The sequence below is a fragment of the Sorex fumeus genome, unplaced genomic scaffold, assembly GCF_029834395.1.
Source record: "Sorex fumeus unplaced genomic scaffold, SorFum_2.1 ptg000015l, whole genome shotgun sequence".
In the NCBI taxonomy this organism is placed as follows: Eukaryota; Metazoa; Chordata; class Mammalia; order Eulipotyphla; family Soricidae; genus Sorex; species Sorex fumeus.
In genome coordinates, this window is record NW_026606072.1 from 19,248,783 (window position 1) to 19,266,263 (window position 17,481).

The following is a 17,481-nucleotide window of genomic DNA, read 5'->3' on the forward strand; positions in this document are numbered from 1 at the left end:
GCATGCTGAAAGTAGACTATAGACTGAACACGATGGCCACTCAATACTTCTACTGCAAACCACGACACCCTAAAGAAAAGAGAGAGCAAAAGGGAATGCCCTGCCACAGAGGTGTGAGTTGTGGCGGGGTTGGGGGGGATAAAGTGGGGGAGGGTGGGAGGGCTACTGGGTTCATTGGTGATGGAGAATGGGCAGTGGTGAAGGGATGGGAACTCGATCATTGTATAGTTGAAACCCAAGCACAAAAGTTTGTGAGTCTAAAACTGTACCTTATACTGTTTCACTAGTAAAACATTTTTTAAAAATTTCTTATTTTTATTCATTTTAATATAGAAAAAAGCCACAATTGTTGATACAGTTCTAGAATTAAAATAGATTAGATGAAATATTAAAATCGATAGCTATAGAAAAGCAATTCTATGTAAAAATTCTTACCTCTGATCACAGGGTTGTTAAGTCCTTGTCTAAGAATTTATTGAGCTGTTTGTCACTTTAGAATGTGTCTAGAGGCTGCATATGTAGCTGCACAGTCCAGGGTCTGTGTTCTGGGTCAGTGAGTCCACATGGCAGTGGCTGTGGGGGGTGGGTGTGGCAGCTGGGGCTTTTGGAAATAAGGGGCTTTGAGGGAGGTACCCACCCTGACTCCAAAAATCACATCAGAGTTCTCAGCATGCGCAATGACTTCCAGAAGTTATTCGCAGATTGGTGCCTCTGCAGAGAATATTCATGAAGCTGTGGAGGGAGCCCTTGGTGTGGCTTTAGTGGGGGGTGAGGGTGTTGCTAGGCAGTTATTCAGCCTGCCCTTCTCCCTTGGGCGCTCCATAGTTTTCAGCTAAGCAGCACCACTTTAACCTCTCCTTCTCAGCCAGTAGATAGCTTGACTGTGATCCAGTGGTTACACTTTTATTCATTCCTATGATTAAAACTATTGACCACCTGCTGTGGGCCAGTTTCTAGATGCTGGAGAGACAGGATCATTAGAACTGCTCTCTGACAACGTCTGTGTTTGCCCCTTTATTTGCCTTTGTTTTCCTTTTAAATAAGACAAATGATAGAGCAGCTGCCTCCTTCAGCCCCTTCAGCACACAAACTCCAAGTCAAGAGTAAGCTTCCTTCTTTCTTTCTTCTTCCTCCAGCATCTACTGATCAGACCAAGGGAAATGTTGAGATTGGCTCTGCTTGGGTCATAGGCTAACCACCGAAAATACCTTTTCCATTGGTGTCATGATGACCACACAAATATGTTCATCCCTCTTCTAAGTTCTTACATGTGACTGGCACACCTTCCATCAAGCAGTCTCAGAGGAGGAACATGCCCTATGGATGTTCCCTTCACTTAATCTGGTGGAAGGTCATGGTGGCCCAAACCAATAGAGTGTGTCCACAATGATGATATATAACTCTTGAGCCTAGGACCTTGAAAGAAGACAGTCCATGCTGAGCATATGTATTGTCTATCTAGGGATCCTCTTCTTCAGATCCCAACCTCAGGTTAGGAGGAAGCCCAGAGGATGGGGAAGGGCACACAGTGTGCCACCCTGACAGTATACAAGGTTAAGCCATTCTGCTCTGCTGTACTCATCGTCAACTACTGATCCAAGCACCTGTGAGCAATCAAAGACAATAATTTACATTTTACTCATAAAAGTTTGAGGAATTTGTGGCAGAACAGTAGAAAAATAGTACGTTGTCCATGGGGTCTGACTGTTGCCTGGCACTGTGAACAAGGGATTGAATGGGATAAGAGAGATGTGAATGGTCCTTAGGAAGACAGGATGGCTAGATGCCACCAGCCATTAAAGTCACCTTAGGATAATTTCTCACACGTGTCACTAGGACACACACACACACACACACACACACACACAAGCATGCACGCGCGCAGACATACATATGTATATATGTATGCCTATGTATGTGTGAGTATAGCACTGCACTGTAGCACTGTCCTCACATTGTTCATTGATTTGCTCGAGTGGGCCCAGTATTGTCTCCTTTGTGAGACTTGTTGTTACTGTGTTTGGCATATCGAATACATCACGGGTGGCTTGCCAGGCTTTGCCGTGCAGGCAAGATACTCTCAGTAGCTTGCTGGGCTCTCCTAGAGGGGCAGAGGAATCAAACTCGGGTCAGCCGGGTCAGCCGCTTGCAAGGCAAGCGTCCTACCCACTGTGCTATCGTGTGAGTATATCACATATATCTGTCAAGTGGAGGAGCTTGGAAAAAAAAGGAACATTTACTTTTTGATTATTTGGAACAAAATTTGAATAAAATTAGTTAACACATATAAATGCATTTAAATAGCATTCACTGAAAGCCTACTTTGTGCCAGAAATTGTTCTATTAATATTTTACTATAAATATGACAACTGGAATATTACCATATCCACTTTAAGTATATTAAACCACGATGTGTTTATATTTTAAAACATGCCACGTCATGATGTGAATTATATTTTAATTCAGTTAATTATAATATAACTGACACTAGTGACATTGATGCTTATTTGATACTCCCACTGTTAGCTGTGGAATTGTGGCCAGATACTTTAAACTTTGAGATTTAGTTTATTCACTTGTGAAAGGAACATAGAGATACTTATCTTTCAAGTTCATTGGGAGAACGGAGTGAAAAAACTATGCCAAGCATGCAATAATAACTTTTTGTTATTATTAGTTGAAATTCCCAAAAGTGTACGAATAAATTCCCTTGTAATAAACTGGTTTTGTCTGTTTCTCCCAAATTACTGCTCCAGTAAAACAGACCCTGAACTCAACTTCCCCAGGATTCTTCATTTTTCCCCTGCCAGGCTCCTTAGGCAATTTTTTTCATCAACCACCTTGATCCTCCTCCCTCGGAAGGGCCTCAGAGTTTGATTTGCTTGCACAGAGAGAAGTGAAACGAGCATCCAGAACTGGTGGCCGGCTATAAGGGAATACCTACTGCTCTCCCTTGTCCCAAACAGAAGTGGCAGAGGTGAACTTTCCCTGTCTCCAGCCTACTGGCCTTAACCAGACACCTTACCTTTGTTTGACCTTTCCTTCTCTTTCCTTCCTCCTTTCCCCTACAGATTTTCCCTGGGTATACTTTCTAGCCTGTCACTTAAATACAGGGCCTCTCAGCCTCTGTACTAGTTATTTTGAACTAAATAACTTTTGGTGGGATGTGGGGAGTGGGGGAGGCACCCCGTTTACTGCCAGCAACAGCACTCCTGGACTTTATCTACTAAATGCCAGTAACACAGCTCCCCTCTCCTTTCCTCCCTCCACAGACAAAACAATTAAAAATGTCTACAGCAATGCCAAATGTCTCCTGGGAGACAAAATTATCCCATTCACGAGCCACTGTTTGAATGTTACAATCATGGATCTCTTCCAAGTTCTCAGAGTTTGCCAAAGCAGAAAAACTGGGATTAGAAGTTATGCTTCCTGATTCCTGGGCCATGTATTCTTTCTTTCCAACATGCTTGTGTTTCTCAAATGTGTCTGATCATAAGCATTGCCAGGTGCTTGTATGGATGTGACAAGTGTGGAGAGAGTGGGTATTTCAAATAGCGATTCTCAGGTGCCTGTCCTGAAACTCTGATTTGGAGACATATACCTGGACTGTGGGCATTAATCCCTTTGACCAAAACATATTAGAAAACCAAATACAATTCTCAGATTGTAATTCAAAGAGCCATTGTATGTGTACACATGGGATATGTATATATATATATGTACACACACACATATATGTATATATATATATGAAATGTAAAGTCCTGGGCATCTCACCCTGATAATTTAATGGTTTAAAAAAATTCTTATGTGGGATCCAGAAAGATAGTGTAGCAGGTAGGACACTTGCCTTGCATGTGGCTAACCTGGATTCGATCCCCAGCATCTCATGGTTCCCTGAGCACCACCAGGAGTAATTCTTGAGTACAGAGTCAGGAATAGCTCCTGAGTATCGCTGAGTGTGGCCTTCCTCCACCCCTCCACATCAAAAGAAAAACTTTCTATGTTTTCTTGATTTCAGTAGTCTGAAGCAATTGTACGAAGCTTTCCATTAAATTGTTTTTAATGGAGATATGTATTCTATACTATATATGCAGTATTAATACATGCAGTTTATATATGTATACATATTTAATACCATATCTAGATATATATTACATAAGCCTTTCCCTTAGTTAACATCAGGATTCTCACAAAATGTTCTCATAATATATTTATTCTCTTTGGGATGTATGAATAATTTGTGTAGCTTCATCTTCTCTAAAGCATTAACTTCCAAGTTAGCATTGTGCCTCTCCTAAACTAAATGCTAAGTAAATGTTGAATAAATGGTAGGGTAAACAGAAAAAACAACACTCCTACCCGACAATGTGTCTGCATTTTCACCCCCCAAAATTTGAGCATGTTCAGTATGATTATAAATGTTATATTACCCAGCAAGCAAACATTACAGCTGCAGATGAAATTAAGCTTGGTTAATCAAATGACCTTAAAGTAGGGAGTTATCCTGGATTATCTAGTTGAGCCAAATTTATTCACACAAACCTTTTAAAGTGAAAAGGATGCAGAAGAAGGCAGATCTGGGTACTAGACGATGCTACACTGCTTGCTTTAAAGATGGAAGAGGTCAGGAATCAAGGAATGCAGAGTAGCTTCCAAAAGGCAGAGATGTCAAGAAATGACTTCTTCCCTAGAGTGTCCGTGGAGAACTCAGTCTTCTTGACACCCAGTTCTCTGCTCAGTGGAAACCTTTCAGTGGAAGCCTTTCCGTTCTTTAACCTCTAGAACTGCAGGAGAATCTACTTAAGTCTCTAAATTTGTGGTAATTACCTCAGCAAGAGGAAACTAACAGAGATGAGTAGTAGAAATGTTGGCTATTGGTGGTCTTCACTAAAGACCTATCAAATAGGTACTTTACATCTTATTTTATCCATCTTATACAAAGGTATTAGCCCACTTTGAAAATGCAACTTTAGAATATTAAATAATAAACAAGTTTTCATTATTAGAAGCTGTCAGATCCACACTCTCTCAAGTACCAGCACTTTTCAGAGCATAGTGCCAGATTCTGGTAGCCTTCCATGCAGAAATAAGTATAACTATTAAAACTGCATTTTGAGAGTTTCTAATAGTATTTTTTTAAAAAAGAATTTTGAACTGTAAGTTCATATCTAGTGAAACTAGTAACAAAAAATGGAGGCCTTTTACTAATTTTCATTTTTACTAATTTATTTTTACTAAAGGCCTAAATTTTATAAGACTATCACTTTAATGTAGGTGGGAGGGGGGAAAAATCTGGTTCCAAATTCTAGGTTCTTCAAAAAGCATTGCACAGGCCATAGTGCTGACAATTGGGATTTTAATAAGTCCTGGTCTCTAGTTTTACTAATCCCCCCAAAACTTGTGGGAGGTTGGCTCACTCTGGCTTCATACCTTTTAGAGCAGCGGGTAGCGGATAAGGGCAGCCCGGTCCTGGAAGAATTCTTTTCCCTTACGGCAAGTTTTTCCACTTCTACCTCCTATTTGCTTCTCAAATCCTGACCTTTCCTGCCAATAAATACTCTTAAACATTTAACTTTTCCTTTCCTTTCATCATTTTTAATGAGAGTGCATGCCACCCCCCGCCCCATATTTCACATGCTCTGAATTTTTATAAATCCCAGAATAAACACATTTTTGACTAATAACTAAGCAGTATTTTTAGGTCCACGGGGCTATATTTTTTTGTCTTTTTTTCAGAGCATGATTTATAGCAGATGCAATTCATGCAGCACTCAATTCTACACTGGATTTCAGATGTCCTGCTGGCACAGTGCATCCCTGGAGAAATATGTTAACACTTTCATGAAAGTTGGTCTGCTAACAACTACCTCAGTCTAGAAGGTTGGCTGGGTTTTGACCTTGGCTTTTCTGGGAAAGGGACCTTTTCAGTAAATATGTACTGAGGATGTTGAAGAAGGGGCCAGGTTCAAAGCCCTGGCTTCCCACAGGCATCTCCACTACTTCGCCAGTCCTCCCAGTTCCATGATGGAGCTCACAATGTCCCAGGGTAGCTTACGTGATGGGGAAAAAAATAAACTTACCCACCTGCTCTACTCTCAGAATCATCCACTTGTGAACTGATCTGGAAGTAACCTCTGTCCTGACCTAGCTCAACTTAGCTTTTTTGGAGAGATGTTCCCAACGACAACATTTATGAGTTTAATTCTGCTTGTACTACCATCATCTAGATAGGTGTCATACAAGGTTTATGAATAAGTAAAGGAGTGATTTAATGACTGAAATGGAGACCTAGAGAAGGTGAAGTCTCTTATGCAAGAGGACAGCGTTGAGAATATAATAGTCTCATTGTTGTGCCTCCCAGTAGATAAGCCATCACAATGTCCTCGACAAGTCTACTTGGAGGGGTAGCAATGTCACAGTCACTACAATACTAGTTGCAGCCTCTATAGAACTCTTAGGATGTTCCTGTTATAAATTTAGATCTGAAGTGGTTTTCTCCTGGCTAGCTAAGGGTTAAAACTTAAATTGAGTTGAGTTCAACTTGCTCTACAAGCAGAACTTCTGTGCATTTAAACCAAGGGGTTTTGGATTCCAATAGATAAAAGAGTTTCATATGTATGGAAGGACCAGGCCTGGTTGAGCACTGTGTTATCTTACTCCACCCTGGGAAGCAGAAGTACATTTGGTTAAAATGTCTCATGGTTAAGGGTTATTTAAATTCTGCTCTGACGGGGTTAGGCAGGAATATTTACTCTTTCCCAATAAAATAAAAAAAGTAATGGCCAATAAAATAAAAAGTCTTGCAAGGATGGCATATTTAGGTCTCTATAGAATTAATAAAAGCTTAAGAAAACACTGACAGCCATCTTCCCATCTTCCTTAGTCTGAAATTTTTTTTTCAGGTTTGGGAATGATTCCAGGAAGAATAAATGAAACATAACTGGGAAGTTGGCCTGTCAGGATCTGACTGGGAAAACGACCAGCTTGGGAAAGCAAGCCAGAGCTCTGCCTTGCAGATGGCCTGGGAAGTGGCACAAGGAGACTGGTGACTGCTGGAAAATTCAATGGCAGGTGACAATGATGTGCCTTGGAAGAGCTCTGCTTACTCCATATGAAAATGATAATGACAATACAAAATTGGTGGAACAGGGCTTCCTAATGGTAGAAATATTCATATTCATGGCAAATATTTTCCCGGCACTCAGTATGTACTAAAACCAAGTTGAGTCTTCTATTTGGATTTTTCTCAGAAGAAACTTTGAGCAAATTATTTATTATCTTTTAGCCTTTTGGCTTTTCTTTACTGTTTATTGAAGATAGTCCTCTGGAAATGAATCCTTTAACCTATCACATTATCTCGTCTGTAGGCCAAAGCCTGGCAAGCTACCTGCAATGTATTCAATATGGCAAAAACAGTAACAACAAGTCTCACAATTTGTTGTGAGACGTTATTGCTGCCCGCTCGAGCGAATCAATGAACAACGGGAGGACAGTGCTACAATGCTATGTATGAAGGTTAAATTAGTTAACATATGAATATGCTAATTCAAGCACAGGACCCATGTTGAGTCCTTCAGAAATATTAGCCATGAGCAGGAGCAATAGTACAGTGGGTAGGGTGCCTGCCTTTCTTCCTTGCATATGGCCAACCTGGATTTGATCCCTGGCACTTCATATAGTTCCCTGAGCCCTGATAGTTGTAATCCCCAAAAGTACAGAACCAAGAGGAAACCCTGAGCATTGCTGGGTGTAGCCCTGCAGAAACAAACCAATATCTATTAGGATCCTCTATTTTCATTCAGTTGCCTATGGACAATATACAAGAGTGAGTGCCACATATACAATCTTATATAAAAGAGGAAAAGAGGATGTTTTGAAGATAAGAGAAGTGCCCGGGAAGCAGAAACCCATTGTTTCATTTCTTTTCATTTGTTTTTTTAGAACCACACCTGGCAGTTCTTAGGGGCTACTCTCAGCATGGTGTTTTTAGGTGTCATTTTTTTCTTTTTGGGTCATACCAGGTCATGCACAGGGGTTACTTCTGGCTCATGCACTCAGGAATTACTCCTGGCAGTGCTTGGGGGACCATATAGGATGCTGGGAATTGAACCCAGATCGGCTGCAAGCAAGGCAAACACCCTACCCATTGTGCTATTGCTCCAGTCCCAAAGTGTCACTTTTAAGGTGCTCAGAGGACCATGCAGTATTTGGTATCAAATCCAGGGCTCTCATATATAGAGAATGCAGCCCAGCCCTTTGATCCATCTCCCTGACCTTAGTCTGATTCTTGTCCTCTATGTATATATTTTACATGTGTCTCTCCTTTTTTCTTGTTCTTTTTTTTTCTTGTTCTGTGCCTTGCTAACCTACGTGCACTACATCAAGCTGTTCTTCACCCACTGGTTTCTGCTGTGCTCACAGAACCAGGGCCCGAGCAAAGAAGGAGAGACAGAGGGATGGGCCTGGGAGGCAGGAGAGCAAGTTCAAGGCATTTTTCTCCCCAACTCTATCCCTGTGGGGTAGAGCCTCTGATTTCACTCTTGATATGACCTCCTCATAGAACTCTCTAAGGTTTCTTTCGGGATACCATTACACTTGAGGATGATTAAACTCTCCCCTCTGATAGTCCCAATGTAACAGCATCACCACTGCTGTCTCTCTTGGAAAAGTATTTTTATTAAACTCTCCTTTATTATACCAGCCTATTCATTCATTATTTTTCTGTTGTTTTTTTATTGGGGCCACACCCGACTGTGCTCAGGACTTACTCCTGTCTCTGTGCTCAGAAATCTCTCCTGGCAAGCACAGGGTACCATATGGTATGCTGGGGATAAAACCCAGGTCGCCACATACAAAGCAAATGCTGTACCTTCTGTACAACTACTCTGGCCCTGTTTGTTCTTTCTTTCTACATTCTTTTGTATTCATTCCATTTCTGTATTAACACCCAAGAGTGGTAGTAAACACAATGTCCAGAAAACAAATTCTATAATTTCCTGGTTACTTTTTTTTTGATTTTGATGTCTTGCCCATGAATTTCTCTTTAACCCCTCCCTATCTCATTTCCCTAGAGAGAAGCTGCAGGATTGAAGACTTGTTCAGATTTTTCTCTACAGGGAAGTTGATTTATTTACAAGGCTTTAAGAACTTTAGAGTGTGGGTTGGATGAATTTAGGCTAGACAGTATAAGTCTAAGAAGGTGCAAAATCACCAAAAGAAAAGTGAAAAGGGGGACCAGAGAGATAGTACAGCAGGGAGAGCATTTGCCTTGCATGCAGCCAACCTGGATTTGATCCCCGGCATCCCATATGGTTTCCTAGCACCACAAGGAGTAATTCCTGAGTACAGATCCAGGAGTAACCCCTGAGCATCATCACCAGGTGTGATTCAAAAAACCAAAACCAAAAAAAAAGAAAGAAAGAAAAGAGATAAGAAGGACTTTTGCTTTGTATGAAGCTGGAGAACAAGTGAAGGAGAGTAAAAAAAAAAGATAGCTAAAAGCTAAAAAACCTTAGCATGAGGATAACCTAATAGGTTAAAATTTTAGGGGTGAAGTTTCAAGTGTTGACGAGAGCCAATGTGTGTAGAGGGATCTGGTGGTTGTGTGGAGGAGAGAGGACAGCCTCTGCTCTCCAGGAACTAGAAGGCAGGAGGAAGAATAAGTTACCTACTTGAACACTAATACCACAAGGATGAAGGCACAACTTGTGGTGAAGGGTCAATGATCTGGGTATTGAAGATGCTAGTTACACCAGGGAAGGGAGTAGGTGCTAGCAATAGGAAGGGAAGTCTATGGAACAAGGCCTCAAGGAAGAACTTATAGGCATTCATTATTGTTGATGAAGGTCAACTTCTCTAAGGATCTTTTTAAACTTAATTATCTCTCTAAATCTTTAAATACATTCACATTTTGAGGTACTTAAGGTTTACAGTGTACAAATTTTGAGAAAGATATAATTCAGTCCATAACAGGTTCTTGAACATGATAAAGTAGATATATGGATATTAAATTATCATATTTACCATTTTATGCTATTAATTTTTGAATCATTCATTATGAACCTGGGTTGTGGTGTTCAAGATAGCTTTTGAGTTAATGAATTTATAAAACAATCATCTTTTCTAGCAACCCTTTTGAGATTTGATATGGTTCACAGATGTTATGAGCTTAATTTCTTTGTTATACATTTAAAATAGTTATTGAGAAATACAAGCTATCCTTTTGTTCTAAGATGCATGTGCTCTTATTGACTCAGTGAGACAATAGGAAAACATATTCTAAAGAAAAACCTAGTAATTATCTCAAAAGAATGTCTGGCTACATGTTTCCTCCTCAACATTCGTGTAACTACTACTATTAGCTAAATGGTGCTAAGTAGTTCCATAATATAATAGTTCCTGATTCAGGAAGCTTACTAACTAGCAGAGGCTAGACATTACTTAGCTAACTGTTAAATAGGAATGAAAGCACTGAGGAATAGTGCCTGGCATTCTAAGAACATGTAATAGGAAGTTGGCCTTCCAGAAATGTCAAAGCAACACTGTGGAAGGGAACATCTCCCAAATGCAGGATGGACACAGAGAGCGGGGAGTCACAGGAGAGTAGCCTAAGGCGGGACTTATGCCCTGGAAGGCTGGGAAGTGGAAAACTGATGACGTCCTTGACTCAAGGGACACTGAACCAAGGGTGATCCTGATACAACTGCTGCTTCATTGGAGAGAGTGAATGTGTGTGTGCCAGAGGGAAGGTGAGTGTTTGTGTGTGTCAGTGAAGTGTGACCATGAGAATATCTGTATGTGTGTTAGTGTGTGAATGTGCATTTGAGAATGAGAATGAGTGTGTTTGCGTGTGTTTGTATACCTTAGTGTATGTGACAGAGTGTGAATGTATGTGTGAATATAAGGGTCAGAGTGATGATGCAAATGTGTGTGTGGAAAAGGAAGAGAGATAGAGATCAGTTAAAATGGTCCCTCCTGTCCTGTGACTGACAGTTTGGTGGGAAAGTTGACACTTACACAGACACTAAAATACAGTGAGACAAATGTTACAAAGGGCAAGAGCCCAGCATGCTCCTGGGGTCCCGGGTAGGCTTCTGGGAGGGCTGGATGGTGGAGAAAGGGAGTCCTCAAGGAGGCGTGCAGTGGGCAAAGTGAGAGGAATAAAAATCCTGCTTGAAGGAGCCACAGGGGCTGGGCTGATTGAAATGTTTCTGAGAGCATTTGTGAACAAGCATCTGCAATGGTGGCTCCTTCCCTTGGAGGTAAATGTGTTCCCTTCAAAGCGTGAGTCTCCTCAAGAGCCTGTGAACTGTTCCTTGAAATGCTGTCATCAGGCCCTGGATCTCAGCATTGTGGGAAGAGAGACTGCTAATTTTGACCTTTGCTAGGGAACAGAAAGCAGCTGTATGTACTTCCCTACACTGGCCACCTATGTCATTGTTCTCTTCCCCGACTCAGCTGCACCTGCATCCCTCCAAGGTGAAACTCAGCTGGGAGAAAGGCAACTGGGAGTTCTGGCCCAGGAGCCGGGCAGGGTAGCCACTGGACTCATTTCTCCACAGCCACCCTTAGTAGGGATTGAGATCACACCTTTCCAGCCTTGGGGTGGGTGTGGGCTGGAGCAATAGCACAGCAGGTAGGGCATTTATTTGCCTTGCATGCAGCCGACCTGGGTTTGTTTCCCAGCATCCCATATGGTCCCCTGAGCACTGCCAGGGGTGTTTCCCTGAGTGCAGAGCAGAGCCAGGAGAGAAAACCCTGTGCATCACCAAAAGCAAAAAAAAAAAAAAAAAAAAAAAAAAAAAGCAGTCTTTCAGGAAAACAATACGGACATTCCTAAAAAAAAAAAAATCTAGGAATTGAGCCTCCATCTGACCCAGCAGCCCCACTTCTTGGAAATATGCCCCAAGGGACCAAAAACAAAATGAAGGAAGTGAAGGAAAGGAATTTTCACCCCAAAATGGAGGAAAGGCATTTGTCTAAGAATAGATGATTGGATGAAGAAACCATGGTACATATATATAATGGCCATAAGAAAATATAAAGTCATGAAACTTACTGATACATGGAGGGTCCCAGAGAATATCATGCTGAGTGAAGTTAGTCAAAGGGAGAGAGAGATCAACACAGACTGATCTCTCTCCTATGAGGGACTTAAATATAAAATAGTGAATAACAAATACCCAAAGGCAATGGAAACGAAGAACATGAGAACTGGTATCCAGCAGGACACACGCCAATTAAGGGGGCCGGGCAATAGAACAAGGAGGAGGCAAGTTTATGGTGGAGGAAGCATTCAACTGGGAGAAGGTGGTCCTCAAAGTCAGGAGAGCACTGTGTATGAGACCCTATGAGCAACAGTTCTATAAATCACACTGTAGAAATGTGTTAAAAAGTGCCTCCTTTAGTGGACTGTCAGAAAAACCCAGGTATGAGGAAACCCGTGACTGAGATCTCCAAGCCCACTTGGACTGGGACTGGGCCTCCTCCCCCCAGTTCCCCAGTTTTTCAGTAGCTTGACAGTCATACCCACAAACTGTCCCCTGTGCCATGTAATCTCATCAATGGCCAAGACCCAGAGACTATAAAACTAAAGCTTCCGGAAGAGAACAACACAGAGTGTGGCCATGCAACCTCTTACACTCTATTTCATTTATTTATCAAAAGTAGCACATATTTGTTTGACTTTAACATACTTGTTTGTATTCTCTTATCTGCGGGATTAAATGGCTCCAGAATGAAATACAACAACCTACACACACACACACACACACACAATGTGCCTCTTTTAAAAGCAGGGTGGGAAAACCCATGGAAGGGGTAAGGGCCTTTGGTGCAAGAGGACACTGGTGAAGGGATCCATGTTGAGACATTGTATGCCTGAAATCCCATCAAGAATCACTTTGTAATTTCTAATATGACTAAATAAAAAATAATAATAAAATCAAATCGCTCCTTTTAATGGTAGTGTCTGATTCCACTCTGATCAAAGTGATGGATAAGAGCCCAGTCAGCCCTAAGCACTAGATTTCAGTGCTGTGGTCCCAGGTACCATGCAGTGCAGGGCCAGTTCACGGGAGCATGAGGCCTCATGCGCAGAGGCCAGCATGCTGGGCCAGGCCCTGAGCTCGTGTGCCTGCTTGTTCTGGCCTGCTATGTCCAACCTCCCTGCAGAACAAGGCCTGCTGACTCACCAAAAACACAGCGCATTTATAAACAGGAAACAGAGTGTGTGACCACAGACATTCAGCATCTGATAGTAATTGCTGAATGTGGCAAAAACAAAACGCTTGAATTGAAAAAAAAAAACCTGTGCTACTAAATGGGAACTCTTTAGTTCAGGGAAATGCAACCCTACCATTGATCATTAAATACTTCAATCAGGGGCATTGTGACTGGGTCAGATTAAGTGGATGAGTCAGGCCACCTGCAAATACTGATGGGAACCTTGGGAGCTTGTGGTTTAACTTTTTCCTTTTCCCTCTCCTGGTGGCTACCTGGACCCTCCAGCACATTAGGATTTATTATGTTCTCCTGCTGAGAACCCTGCATCCCTTGAGCTCTCTCTACCTGGAGGACTCCCAAAAGACCTTCAGACGTTACCTATTTCCTCTCCTGATATGGGGTTGGAGGTGGGATCTTAGGCCCCTTACAAAGCATTGACTGTTTCAGGCTGGAGTCACAGTGGAAGGCCTGGTTTGCGGCACAGTTGTGGGATACCTGTCTCCACTCCCCACTTCAGCAGTAAGGGAGAGGGTCTGGACTCATTTCCCTCCATGCTTCAGGATTATGCTGGGGTTGGTTCCAACAAATTGACCCAGGAAGAGTGAATCCAGCTGACCAGGAAAAAATTCTGGGGGATTGTCCTGAAATTATCTTCTAAGAATTGGCACAATTGCCCAATCTGTGGTCAGGACAGACATTTTCCCGAGTCTTTCGGAGTCTCCCCACTTCCCTATGGTAGAGTAACAATAACATGGTTCCTGGCACCTAGCACACGCTCGATAGGGAGCAGCCGAGTACTCAGTGTACACAGTTATATTCAATCTGTAGAATTACCTATAGAGATAAGTACTGGCACCCACATTGGGTAAATCCATAATCACATCTCTTGAACCTTTGAGGGGATGGTTCAGGATTTGGTTTGGGTGTGCCTGGAACCAGAGCACAGCTGTTTGCCTAACCCTTGGCTGAAGTTTTAGCTCTGGAGGTGTTCATTCTTTATATTTCTACCCTAATTAGAAGTCCTGATCGACACACTTTTCTTATCCTCCATTTAGGAGCAATTCAGCTTCCCCAGAGCAGCTGCTTGGACCTGTTCCCCTCTAATTTATAAGAAAATGTAGTGCTAAAATTCTCAGAAGCAATGGTGCTATGTCCAAGTGGCTTGCATAGCCTACTCATACTGATATTAGAAACTTTTATCAAGTATTTGTGGTCTGCAGAACAGCATATGTCCTTTTTAGCTCCACTTTATAGATGAAGAACTTGGGGTTTAGAAAGACTGGATTGGATTTTAGACTGGGCTGTAGTGCGAGCTGGTTTACTCTAGAGCACCTTCTCATAACCATTATGTTTCAATGGTAAGTGCTAGTTACAGAAAGAGGGAACTGTCATGCTGTGAAAACTGGAGGAAGGACTCCTTGAACAATGATTGTTTCTACTGATGTCAGTTAGAGTTACCAACCAGACACTGACGCGGACTGTGGAGGAGCAACCATAAGGAGATTCAAATAGAGGAAACCAGTGAAAAAAAGGACAGGAGAGGTGACAAGAACAGGGAGCAAACCAGGCAGGGGTATGATGGCAGGTGCAGTCCTGAGGCTGACTCTGTGGGATCCTGTGGGTTGAGTGTGGGTGGAGCAACTGGGGTCTGTACCACCTACTTATCATCTTGCTTGAGTTCTGCTGAGTCACAGTGAATTCCACCTTGCAAAAATGACATGGATGGCTGTCATCTGCAAACCAAGTCTAACGGTTTGCAACCTGATGCTATGGGATGCTGCTTGAGGGCTTGGGAGCACCACACCCCATACCATAGCAGACTTGTATTCTCTTCCTTCACAACCAGCAACTGGAGAGATCTTTTTCTATTCTGAAGTGGTGGGAAATCAAGCAAAAGCAGGGAATGATTTTGTGACATATGAAAATTATAAGACATTGCATTTCAGTGTCCATAAATAAAATTTCCATTGAGCACATGTGGGAACGCAGTTGGAATTCATTTAGTACCTATGATCTGTGTCTGTTTTTACTTTAACATGATTGTTGTCATCTAATGGATAGACTGCAAAGCTGAAAGTATTTACCACCTGGTGCTTTATAGGAAAAGCTTGCAGATCTCTGTTCTGCAGTATCAGGAACCCAAGATTCTTCTATTTGGTTTTCTGACATTCTCAATATGTAACTTGCAGCCTAATATGGCTACTTTATTTCCAGCCATTGTATCTGCATTCCAGCCTGTGTGAATGAGGACAGAGATAAGTTCACTTTTTCCCTTCAGGAAAACATCTGAGAATCATACTCTTTATACATTAGCATTATCTGGCCAGAATCTAGTTTCTCACTACAACAAGCTGTAAACTTTTATTCCAAGAGAATACAATCCCCAGGGTAAAAAAAAAAAGTAGAATTGCATTAATAAGAAAAAAGAGAGAAAAATATATGTTGGATTCAGCAACAGTTATGCCTTGCCTAATTAAAATAGTTCTCAAACAAAGACTTTGAAAGAGTGCTATATAATTGTACAAGACACAGGGAAAACCAAATTACTCTTTTTACAATTGGACGTTTCTTTTCTCCATTCCAATATCACTTCCTTTGTCTGTATCATAGCTAGTAAAGTAGTTTAATGCTTGATTTTTCTTTCTTTTAGACAGCTCTTTATTCTTACCAGAAAGAATGTGTCCTCAGCAACTTTCTTTTATTTGTTTTAGATGTAATACATCCTCAGGAAAGAAAATGTGAGAGCTCTTTAGAAAAATGGCTCAATCCAGGTGTCTCCAAGATGAGCCTACAATTTTTTCTCCCACGGAAGCTATAAAACCCTCTGGGAACAAGGCAAATGGGATCATGAGTACCCCTGAAGGATTCCCACTCTAAGAGTTGGGGGGTGATGCAATTTGAGCATCAAGAAGACTATCTAAATAGTGATCAGTCCCCATGAGTATGCCAAAATCTGTGCGTTCATGATGAGAAAACTCCACATTTGTCATTTTTGAGATACCAATGATGGGGCAACCAACTCACTCTTCTGCAAGCTATAAAAGAATCAAGCATCTAACATGCTTTTTCACTACTGATTGTTCCTTAAGGTAACCAAATAAATGATGAAGGGAAATTTCTCTTGAGAGCATTACCTCATTGAGTCCACACTCCGTGACTGACAGTCACCACTTTGCAAACCTCTTATTACACAGTGAGTGAGTCTGAGAAGTGCTGACTGATAGATGTAACACTGGAAAAGGAGAGTGAACTGGGTGAGATACATCTCCTCGTGGAAGTACGCAAATCGACAGTGTTACTACTGAAATTTAAACCAAAATTCAATGAAATCTCTGGACGAGTCACTAACCAGGCATAATTAATTTCAATTCAGTTTTAAAAAGCTAAAACTGATATTTTCAGTGACAGTAGCTACATTTTAGGTGCTGAATGGTCTCCTAGTGGGTGCTGTGTGGAACAGGGATAGACCATTTCCAGCCCAGTGAACTTTCAGAGGGCTGGAAATGGTCTATCGTTTATGCCCTGGCTCTAACAATTTAGAGGCAGAATGATAATATATATATTATCCTTGAATGAAATCCTATGAAATATCTCCAGGGGTATGTCATCAAAATAACTTGGAACCGAGGGAGCTTGACAGAACAAATGTTTTAGTTTCTTTAGTAAATAATGGAATGGGAGGAGTTACATATTAAACCTATTGGTTAAGAGAGAGAGAGACCAAATAAAATGCATGAAAATGCTTGAATCCTAGTTAGAACAAACCAACCCTTCCCTGTCATAACCATCCCACCCAAATCAGAGATAGTCAGGGAACTCTGAACATAGGTTATAAATTTGATATTAAATTTGGGCCAGAGATGTAGCTCAAAAGTAGAGCACTTAAAAAAAGGGGGAGGGGAAGCATAGCATTAGCTTTGCATGTTTGAGTCCATGGTTTTGATGTCAGTACTAATATATAACATAAACAAATACATAAATCAATCATTTGAGGCAAAGAGAGATAACTTAAAGGGTTGAGTACATGTTTTGCATGAAGAAGACCCAGTTTTGGTGTCCTAGAACTTCTTGGTCCCCTGAGCACTATCAGAAGTGAGCCCTGAGCAATGAATCAGGAGTAGCATTGAGTAACACCAGGCATTGCTCAAACACAAAACCCATCCTGCCTTCAGATGGGTTTAGCACATGATAGTTATGTGACCAAAACAACAGTCCTTATCTTTTAAGGATGCCTATTGAGATATTTAAAATTAA